Consider the following 12,000-nt stretch of genomic DNA (forward strand, 5'->3'; position numbering starts at 1 on the left):
AACGCCTGGGTTCATAAGCGCATGCCAGCAGCGCACTTTTTAGGAACTACCGTATTCTCCCGGGCTGCCCAGCAATCCCTGAGTCTCCGGATTTTATAACCGCATGCTTCTTGTGCTTTCTGGGAAATGTAGTTCTTTTTCCTCCACCCCGGTCCGCCCCGGGTTCAGAAAGCTCATTCCAAAAGTGCATTCTGGGAAATGGAGTATTCTCTCCATCACTCTTCCCTTAACCCCACCCCATCCCCGTGCTCTGCTGCGCGCATACCTTCGTGTAGTTGACTGACTTTTACAAACTCATAATCTAGCCGCGGTAACTGGTTTGGGAGTACACTTCTCTGGGTACCGTGGCCGCAGATCTCGTATTACATGGAAATTTCGTGTAAACTTATAAACACACGGGGGATAAATAGATCCTGGAAACTCAATGAGATGCACATGCCTTAGACCTTTGCTCAAACACTAAAATAATGCCTACTATGTGCCAAGGCAGTACATTAGGACAAGAAGACTTAAGAGGCTGATATTTAACTGGGAGTGGGGAATGTTAGAACAGTCTTTTAAATTAAATTCACATTGTCTCCACTTTCTTAGACAAAGAGCAAAATAACCAGGCCCTGAGTTTTAATGTTCGCCTATTTCCGAGATTTAAGTATCTTCAGTGAAATTTTACGTTGTTCTTTGAGGTGCCTCCAACACAAGGTGGAAATTTACAATACTCTGACTTCAAGGAGCCTACTTTTTTTTGGTAAATTTTTGGCTTTTTTTGTTTTTCTGGCAAGTATTAAGCTCTGACAACGAATATAATATTATATAGTGCTCAAATAAGGAGTTGATCTAAAGGGTTGGAGTGTGAAGACATACATTAAAAGTACGAGCAAGAGATTTAGTAACTAAAATTACTCAGCATTAAAATTGTTAGCTGTGGCTCTATTGAGAAATAATTCTAATTAGATAACAGGTAAAGTTTTTCTCTAAGATCATTTTTCTCCATGTTTAATTCATTTTAGGAGGAAGAGATGAAAAATATCCTTGACTAGGTAATTTTCAAATCAACTTTATTGTGCATACAGAAATTTCTCTTCTCTCCTCCTGCCAACATGTGGGACGCAACCCCTAGAAATGTGACCGGGCAACTCCTTCTGCAGCCCAACCTTTTCAGGAGGCACAGTGAAAACTAGAAAAGAGTTCTCAACACCAAAATCCCTGTCAAATAGTCCAAAATCAGATATTATTTTAACCGTGGAAGGGACTTAGAAGCAGCATTAAAACCATCATCTGCTTTGTTGTACTCTAAAAAGACCATGATTTTGATTATTATAAAAAATCATATTAAGTGGATGCCCATCAATTGAGGAATGGCTGAATAAGTTATGGTATATGAAAGTAATGGAATATATTGTTCTATTTTAAAAAATGAACAAGCTGGTTAGAATGGTCTGGAAAGAAGTACATGAACTGATGCTGATGCTGAGTGAAACAGGAAAACATAGCTACAACAAGATTGTAAAATGACCAGCTATGACAAACTTAGTTCTTCTCTTAGTTCAGTTTTTCAAGGCAATACAACAAACTTTGTATAGAAAACACCGAGTTCAGAGAAAGAACTGTTTAGGAAAGGGGACCCCAAAAGTTTGGGATCATAGACCAATGACAGTCTCAAAAGAATTTGCAGGCTTAAATCCATCTCCTAGTCAAGGGACAAATTTTGTCATAATGCCATTACAACAGCATACTAAAATTGTAAGAGAATTCAGCAATGAAACAGAAGCAAGGAGACACATTTATCCAGCTTTTGGTATTATGCTAATTCTATGACTCATAGGTAGGAGGATTTTGATTCTCTGTGACCAGATTGTTACTGATCAGATTATCTGTCAGCAATGAATTGAAGAGTGGTTTTATTCACTATTGTCTCAGGAGTTTGATCTGTGGGACTATCCTGAGGCCAGAGGCTAAGGAGTAGTCAGAATCAGACAGATTGGATTTGGAAGTTTCCTGAGACAGACTTCAAAGCCAGAAAATCTATAATCACTGACTTACTGCCAGAACAGAAGCCCCCCTTTAAAATCAGGGGACCACAAAATCATATTGACATGGGTGAACTCTGTAAAATTATGTAAAATCATAGAAACCATGTCCTCTTTGATCTGAGCTCCAAATGGTCTCACATCCTCTCAGAGTGCAACAAGCTATGCTAGTGGTTCAGTTTTCAGTATCTTTATCCTATTAAAAATTATTGAGGATCTCTCCAAAGTGTTTTGTTTATCTGGATTATAGACATTTACCATATTGGAAATAAAAACTATTTTTGAATTTGTAGACCCTCTAAAAGAGTTTCAGAGATCCCCAGGATTCTCTACAGGGGTCCTCAAACTTTTTAAATAGGGGGCCAGTTCACTGTCCCTCAGACTGTTGCAGGGCCGGACTATAGCAAAAACAAAAACTTTGTTTTGTGGGCCTTTAAATAAAGAAACTTCATAGCCCTGGGTGAGGGGGATAAACTTCCTCAGTTGCCCCATCTGGCCCTCGGGCGGTAGTTTGAGAACGTCTACTTGAGAACCACTGAGCAATGCCTTCAAGAACAAATCAAACTCCTATTGATCTTGTCAGGAAATCACAATTCCAGGAAAGATTTCACATTCAGTTGAGAATAATCAAACTTCCCCTAGACTTACACTTAAAATAGGTCTTCTGGAAAATGATTCTTTGCAGATCTCTTTCCATTGAGAAAGATATGCTCGCTAAGAGAATACCTCTTGGTGTTTAAATAATAAAGCTTCCTCTTTTGCCATAGCTTCTGGGAGTTAGTGAATTCTTTCACTTCCAAATTCCCATCTCCGAGCAGAAGAAACACCACTTCTTGTACCACACTTCATCAATATTACATATTTCCCTCAAGCAGTTTGTACCCCAAGTTTATTTGGGACAAAGGGACAGAAATTTCATTTTCTGGAACTGCTTTATGCTAAAAAGGGGCATAGTATGAGGCCCTGCCTAGTGGGGTCCAGGCTGAGGAGGGGAAGCAAGATGGCAGCAGCATTCAGGAGGATGCTGGATTTCAGAATCAGTTAGTCAATGGTAGTCAGATTGAATGAGTAGTTGGAAGTTTATAGCTTAGAGCCTTGAAGAAACAAATCTCACAAGTAGGTTAAAATGCAGGGGCCAAATATGAGCAAAAAAAAAAAAAATTAAAAGTGAAGGTAGTAGGGACAATATCCAGGAACCCCAAGGCTGGGGGGGGGGGGCGGCGGAAGGGGGAGGAGGTGGAGATAAAGCTATCAAGAATGCCTCTCATTCAGACAGCTTTTCCTAGGATAAATACCAAAGGAATGTTTTTGCTCAAATCTCAGCTTTTGTTTCCTTGAAAGGGTGGGGGCAGTGTCTGAAGCATTGGCATTATACACAGTGAAAGAAGCACTCAGATGAACTAGGATGCAAGCACCATGTTTAAAAGGTGTTAAGCATTGGGTAGAGAGGATGACATGCAGAGTGGAGATAATTAATCTTAAATGGGTTTGATCTCCTTTGGCAGAAACTTGAGTCTTCAGTCTTACAAGGGAAGGCTTTTACCCAATTAGTAAAGGTGACCAAAAAAAAAAAAAAAAAAAAAAGCAGTTTGAAGCCCCTGAGAGGGGACATATGTATAAATTTCATCTGTCAGGCTTTCTCTAAGTATGTACCCCTCCTCCAATTAGGCTTCAGGATGGGAGTTTAGCAGCTCTTTCACAAATTGGGCATGTTTGACAAATCTATTTGTTTCTCCTAGCTTGTGACCAGTGAAAATAGCTTTCACAAGGGATTGGAGAGCATTTTTTTTTTCTCAAATGAGTAGCTTGGTATAGACCTAATATAGCCCTTTGTTTCTACAGGCTGGCTTTGGAATTCAGAATGTTAGTTCTCAGGCATTTATGAAAAAGCTTCAAGAAAGGTGGTATAAAAGCATTATGAGCAAATTTGCCAGAATAATTTTGGAATGGATAGCCTACATTATCATCTTTCTGGCAAGAAAACAAAGGATAGTCACGTTAGTTATTCCCCTGCAGGGTAGCTAGTACAAATGGGGTGCATTCAGGGTGGGGATGGTGACATTTGGGAAAGGGACCTTTGAAAATAACGCTTAAGGATGCTGAGGGCACACCAAACAATCCTGAATGACCCCACTGCCCACAGAGTGGGCCTGGACTAAACCCCTGACTAAAGACTAAGGAGTTATCTCCCCACTGGCAGGGGCCCACAGTGTGATACCAAGAGAGCTGGACAGAAACTACTAGGAGCAAAGTTCTCATAAATAACAAGAAGGCTAATCTTAAGTCCTCTTCATAACTCATGGACTACTCTCCAGTTGGCTGTTGAAGTGACCTTCCTAAAGCCTTTTATTTGACATTTAATATTCTTCACTATCTGGCTTCTTCCTACCTTCCTAGTCTTCCAACATTCTATTCTCCAGGCATTTCTGTGATCCAACAAAATGCACCTACTTGCTGTTCTTCAAACATAACTCCCCATCTCCCATCTCTGTACCTTCTCCTTGATGGGATTTTCCCCCTGACTAGAATGGTCTCTCTTCTTAGCCTCTTAGCATCCCGGGTTTCCTTCAAGATTCAGTTTAAACACCATTTATCCAGCTTTTAGCCATGATATGCCAATTCTGTGCTCATACCTAGGAAGGATTTTGGTTCTCTTTGACCAGATTATTATTGATCAGATTATCAGTCAGCAATGAATTGAAGAATGGTTTTATTCACTATTGTCTCAGGAGTTTGAGCTGTGGGACTATTCTGAAGCCAGACACTATCCAAGGAGTGGTCAGAATCAAACAGATTGGAAATGGAAGTTTCCTGAGGCAGACTGCAAAACCAGAAAATCTAGAATCACTGACTTATTGCCAGAACAGCAGCCCCCCTAAAAACCACAAAATCATATTACATCAGAAGGAGACAGAATGTAAATCAACATATGCAATGTTCATTTTTTTTCTCTCATGATTTTTTCTCTTTTGTTCTGATTTTTCTCTCCTAATATGATTCATAAGGAAATTTTTTTTTTAATGAATGTATATGTGTAACCAAAAGTTTTTATATGTAACTGGGGAAAATAAAAATCAAATAAATACTCATTAACTATAAAAGACATGAAGATGCTATCTGTATTCAGAGAAAGAACTGATAAATACAAGTATGAATAGAATGATTTCATGTTATGTATGCTTATGTGCATATATATATAAATGTGTTCAATAGGGGTGTTTGTGTGAATATTCACCTATTTGTGTCTAATGGTAGCCCTCTCCAGAGGAGAATAAAATAAAAGGAAATGGGGGAAAAAGATATTTGCAAATAACTATGTTTTAAAGGGATAGCAAGTTGTACATAACAAATTTGCTGGTTTTTTATAAAATCACTTTTTTATTGTACTGTTATGGAAATTGAGTAATTTAAAGGCTAGCTAAGAATTGAGATGAAAAATGTTATGTTCTGTATTCTGTAAAATAAAAAAAAATACTATGAGCTCTTTCCATCTGATATAGCAGAAACTTCAAATATGGATTATATCTCATATTAGAATGTAAGCTTCTGGAGATCAGGCACTATTTTGCTTTGCAAGAGAAAATACTTTTTTATTCACTTGTTTTCTAATTGCAGAATTTAAGATTTACTGTCTAGCCACCCTTATTTTAAGTCAAGATAATAGAGGATTTTAGAAATTGTGACTGCAAGCAGCAGAACAAGGACCCTTGACTTTATATTCACTGCACACTTCTGCTCCCTCAGTATTGCCACCAAAATCCTATGGACTATACCTCTAAAATCAATCAAAAAAAAGATTGATATCTCATACTATGGTCAACAGCAACTTGCTTATCTTGGATGAAATGTCTGTATGCGTACTGGAGTTTCTTTGAAAAGGGTATTTTTCACTTCTACCCTTTAAAATGAATTGATTAAAATTAGAGAGGGAAAAATATCTCAAGGCAGGAAAATTTGGAAGTTTTATCTAATTAAAATTATTTTCCTTGGAGTTTGAACCTACTGTTTTCTTAACAGCTTGCATTTTTAGTGCCTGAAGTAAGTTTAAAAAAACATACACACACACACACACACATTCTGGAGCACAAAACAGGAAACTGGACAGCAGTTGAACTTTCAAAGCCAAATTTAGCTGGGACTGACAGGAACCACAGAGATGAAAATTGAGCCCCAAAGAGGAGAGCTTTTCTTCTAGTTCCAGCTAAAATCCCTTCTACATAAAGCTTTTTCTGATCTCCCTTAATGCCTTCTCTCGGATTTATTCTATATTTCCTTTCCACCTATCTTAAGGAGACTGGGTGCTCCTTGAAAGAGAGGACTGTTTTTGTTTAGGGTTTTTTCCCCCATCTTTTTGTATCCTCAAGCCATTAACACAGTAACCCGACAAAGAGTAAGCATTTAATATGTGCTTGTGAACTGATATTGCTATTATGGAGGAAGGATGAAAGTGCTGAGGAATGGAATAAGAGCAAAGACTAAAATCCAGTTTTCTAGTAATTTCCTAATTTTCACCAGTTAATCAGGTGCTAAACTCAGCTGTTTCTAAAGTTCGGTATGCTTTAGTTATTCTCCCCTAATAAGGTCTTTGTTCCTCAGTTCCTAATAATTGAGCATCAGACATGAGCAATTGATTGCCTTTCATTCTTGGAGATCAATGACTTTAAAAGGGTCATATCTTGACTTGCAAGTAATTTGGATTTGTGGCAGAGCTGTGCAAAGTCATTAGCCTCACTCTCCCCTCACCAGAATCCAATGGCAAAACACATGTCAAGACTGTTAGAAATACACTCTTGATACAGAAAATAAAATAGGAAAATTAATTAAAGAACTTTAAGGAATCATCTTTTTCTGGCCAGAAGCAAACTCCACTCCTCTTAGGGAAGCGACAGACCTGAACACAGAAGTGGGAGAATCTTTATACCTGCTAGTTTGGCACAGTCCTTCCCTTCAGAGAACGGATTGGTCCATTTTATCCAGGTTACAATCTGATACACTTACTACATGTAAACCCTAAATATGTATAAATATTCCCCTTCCCCCACTATACATCACTTGTTCAAAAATAGCAAAAAAAAAAAAAAAAAAAAAAACCCTCCTCCTACGGGGGTGTTGTTTAATATTCAATTAGCCTATTAAGCAGGCAATAGTAATTTAGTCAAATCAAATCATTGACCCCAACTAGTTTGGGCTGGATAGACTATTAAGTTTGTGATTTTCTTAAAACCACAAGACTCTAATTGCCTGAATCTACATGTGCCTTCCTAGCTCCCCAATTCCTTGTTTACACAAGGCTTTTATTGATCATTTAATTGTTCGGTGGAATCTTAACCTTCCCTAAATTCACACTGTGAAAATCTCTTGATCAGTGATACCCATTATCCCACACTACTTTGAAGCTTGCTTGCAACACTACGTGGAAGCACAACTTTTCAGTATTTCTCACAACTGGTGATGGCCCAGGTTACAGTGGGATACTTTGGCCTTTATAAGCCAAAGTGTTTTTCCAGGTCTCAGTAAATTGAATAATTTAAAGGCTAGTTAAGAATTGAGATGAAAGATGGACTAATTTGCCTTCACAAAAGAATTATTCTGGAAGGGGAGGCTCACTGCTGAGAAAACAGTTATGTTACCATGAGATAAAAATGTTGTTCTTCATTCTTGAAGAAGACCATGACATCAGGGAGGTACCATGACATGCAAGTGAGTAGGATTTAAGTGAGAGTAGGCTGTGCAAAGTGACCAGCCTCACTTTGTCGTCTGGAACAGACTGGAAATGCCATTGGCGATAGCAATTGTGAAAAGAATTTTGAAGTAAGTTTCTCTGATGAAGGCCTCATCTCACAAATGTATAGGGAACTGAGTCAGATTTGTAAAATAAATAAAAAAGAGCCATTCCCCAATTGATAAATGATCAAAGGATGTTGGAATCCTTACAAACTGCTAACTAATTAGAGTTGATCTAATCTTACAAGATGATGTTTTGGGCCAGAACCTGAAACAAGGTACTAAGTAGAACTAATTAGTACAATGCTTGTGTTTGCACCTTTACTCATCAGAGTTCACAAGTTTGCCAGATTCACAAAGTAAACTTTGTACCTTTGTGAGTTCACACCTCCCTTAAAACTCTTTGGGCCAGAGAGCACTATGGGAGAAAACCCACAATCCCTCTCTTGAAGGAGCATAAATAGAGCTTCAATGGGCCAGTCAAAGGAGTCCTTCAGAGTGAAGAAGCTACAAGTCGAGAGTTCAGTGGACAACCAGATTCATCTTCATCTCACACCACTGTGGTAGGTGGCTGGGCTCCTGCACGCCCCACACTGAGATCAAGCTGGTCTGAAAGACTCACCAGAAAGCTAGCCGAGCCCCAAGTGAAGGAAACAAGAGATTCATTCCATCTCTGTGCTGGTTGGAGGCAGAAGAAAGCAGAGGCAGAGGCTGAAGGACAGAACCTTTGGATTTGGTGACATTCGGAGGGAGCTCTTGGACCAAGCAGAGAGATAGGCCTCTAAGCTAACCGGGCTATATTGGAGATAATAAAAGATCTGAACTTTTATCACCTGGCTGCGTTTTGAGAAGAAAAAGCTCACCACAAAAGGATATGATCTATGTCCAAAGAGCTATAAAATCATACATACTCTTTGACCTAACAATGTTACACTAGATGTAACCCAGGAGAGTTTTTTTTAAAAAGGAAAAGGATGTATATGTACAAAAATATTTATGGCAGCTCTTTTCTCAGAGCAAAGAATTAGAAATTGAGGAATACCATCAATTGAGGAAAGGCTAAATAAATTGTGGTATGAGATTATGATGGAATATTTTTGTTTTATAAGAAATGATAAGCAGGATGCTCTCAGAAAAACCTAGAAAGTTCTCCATGAGCTCATACAAAGTGAAATGGCAACACCATGCTCTTAATCACCAAATTCATAAACTGTCACCCTCCACTCTTTGGTTTCATTCACCTCACACATCTAAATGCTGGCCAAATCTTTGTTTCCACCTCCATAACATCGCTTATAACTCATGGACTACTCTCCAGTTAGCTGTCCAAGTGACCTTCCTATAAAGCTTTTTATTTGACATTTAACATTCTTTAAATTACCTGCTTTCTTCCCATCTTCCTTGTCTTCCAACACTATTCCTTCTCTAGGGATTCTGTGATCCAACAAAATGCATCTATTTGCTGTTGTTTTGTTTTGTGGAGGCAATTGGGGTTAAGTGACTTGCCCAGGGTTACACAGCTAGGAAATATAAAGTGTCAAATTTGAACTCAGGAACTTCTGACTTCAGGGCTGGTGCTCTAGCCACTGTGCCACCTAGCTGCTCCACTTACTGTTCTTCAAACATAACTCCCCATTTCCCATCTCTGTGCCTTTTCCCTGATGAGATACTCCCCTTGTCTAGAATGCTCTCCCTCCTCAGCTCTTAGCCTTCCTGATTTCCTTCCAGACTCAGTTCAAACACCATTTTCTGCAGGAGACCTTTCCTGGTCCCTTTACATAGTCCCATCTGAGTCTACAATGCTTAGCATAGTGCAGACCCACAGCTATCACTTAATAATTTATGAGTTAATAAATGGATGACCAAATAAATGCAGAACTTGACTTTGTCTTTTTAAAAAAACCCACTGCCTTCACTTTTAAAATTAGGAAGCACAGTCAGCATTTATATGCATCTACATTGAATAAAGTAACCATTATATCAAACAAAATGTATCAATAGAAAAATAAAATAGGATTGTGCTTCTGTGCAAAAAAAAATTAATGAACAATATGCTCAAAACAACTAATTCCCAATGCTTATGTAGTACAAAGCAAAATTAAAACATAAAACTATGCCCTCAAACAGCTCACTAATTAATAGAAGAGATACCAATAGGTCAAAATTCTCTGTGAGAACAAGAAAGCTGAGGTGAATTCAATAACTGTATTGAAACAGTATATGAAAAGTACTATCATTATTTGGGAAATGTTTATTTCAAAGGCAGCTAAGTGGTACAGACTGGGATAGTGTGTATAAAGCCTGGAGTCAGCAATACCTCTCTAGAGGAGTTCAAATCCAACCTTAGACACTTAACTAGCTATCTAAGCCTCAGAAAAGTCACTTTACAGCTGTCTACCTCAGTTTCTTCAACTGTAAAATAGGAATAATTATGATAGCATCCATTTCCTAGGGTTATTGGGAGGATTAAATGAGATATTTGTATAGCACTTAGCACAGTATTCTGTGCAAGGTGATATTAAATAAAGTGCTTTATATATATATATATTCCCTTCTCATTTCAAACTGAAAAGTTCTCTATGCTTGGACTTGTTTCATGAAAAGATGAACCATACCTCCAAAGTGCTTAAATTAATAAAAAGAGTTAACATTTCTATATGCATATTACATATATATACATATATACACACACACACACAACACATACATGTACATATACCTCAGTTCCACAGCCCATTGATATAAGATTTTTTTCACTGTTACAGGGCAATGACATGAACGTGCATCAGAGGCAGCCAGCCCTCCACCTCTTTTAATTTCTACCAATTGTCTTCTAATTGTTACCTACTCTTCAGTTGCTTCAGACTCTTACTGCTTTGAAAGGATGGAGGATGCCAATTCTCCCCTCTCACCCACTTACTCCAAGGTTGCAGAAGAAAGCAGCTGACAGGAGAGGAGCTGGCAGTCCCCATCATCTTCCCATCTCCAATTGGCTACAGTAAAGACTTCAAGGAACTTACCTTTGAATTGAGATCTGGGATTCTGTCTCTTGGTTTAAGCTGTTATGTTACTCCCAATGAAAGCATTCTCTCACTATGTATTGTCTGATATATATTCCCCATGGATACTTTCTCTGAGTGCTGTTTTGCTATTCACTTGGGAAAATGATGGAGTTTTTTGTTTTTTGTTGGGGTTTTTCCTTTTCTAATTGATATGTGTTGACATTATATAATATATATATATATATATATATATATATATATATATATATATATATATATATATATATATATATATTGACAATGAAGAACTGGTAATTGGTGGAGAAGCAATTGAACTTTGGGAACCTGCTTCCTCCATTAATGAAACGGTGACCAAAAGTTAGCTTGAATCAAAAAATCACATCCTCTGGACCAATATCTAAGAAAGCAAATAAATATAATTCTAGCCTGTTATGCTCTCTCTCAGAGACCAGCAGGTTGGTCAAATTGGCTTCAATCTCCTACTCTCCATCCTGATGGAAATCTTTAAAAGAAATGAATATTGAAAAATTGCTTTACATTATAATTGGAAAAATAAAATGCTATTAAATTAAAAAAAGAAACAAGTTCTAGAGCTTTTGATTATTTCCATTTTTACAAATGAGAAAACAGAGTCTGAAAATAAAATGATTTGCCATGGTCATATATCTTGCAAATGTCAGAGAAAAGACTTGCTGGTTCTCATGGACTTTCCCAAGTCCAACACTCTTAATATGAGAGCCTCATTTTAAAAAATCTAAATCTGTCCTTACCCCATCCCCCCTTCCTCTAGCCATATGCCTCAATGATTATTCTTCTTTCTCTAAATACTATGTCTTTATTTCTTTTTTATTTGAACGTCCCATGTTTATATAATCTTCAATCTTTTAAACGTTTTGGATTTTTTGATTGGTTGTTTTGCTCCCCCCCCCCCCAATTCTTTGTTTATATAAACATGCCCCTTTGGTTCTTTCCTTGGAATTCCTTTGAATTTTAGCCTTTTCTCACTTGTTAATTGTCTCTTCGAATTGCTTTCTCCCATTACACTATATCAAATTAAATCTTTACTTTACCTGACACTAATGAACCTTTATACCTGAGTTGTACAATAATCTCTGGAGTTTGGAAAATCATAATACTTTAAACCAAATAACACTGAAAAGATCCAGGGTCAGGAAGATCTTGAAAAGTTTTCTAGTTGCCCAAAAAGTTGGAAAAAAAATTCAATA

Source organism: Antechinus flavipes, chromosome 5 (assembly GCF_016432865.1).
Source record: "Antechinus flavipes isolate AdamAnt ecotype Samford, QLD, Australia chromosome 5, AdamAnt_v2, whole genome shotgun sequence".
In the NCBI taxonomy this organism is placed as follows: domain Eukaryota; kingdom Metazoa; phylum Chordata; class Mammalia; order Dasyuromorphia; family Dasyuridae; genus Antechinus; species Antechinus flavipes.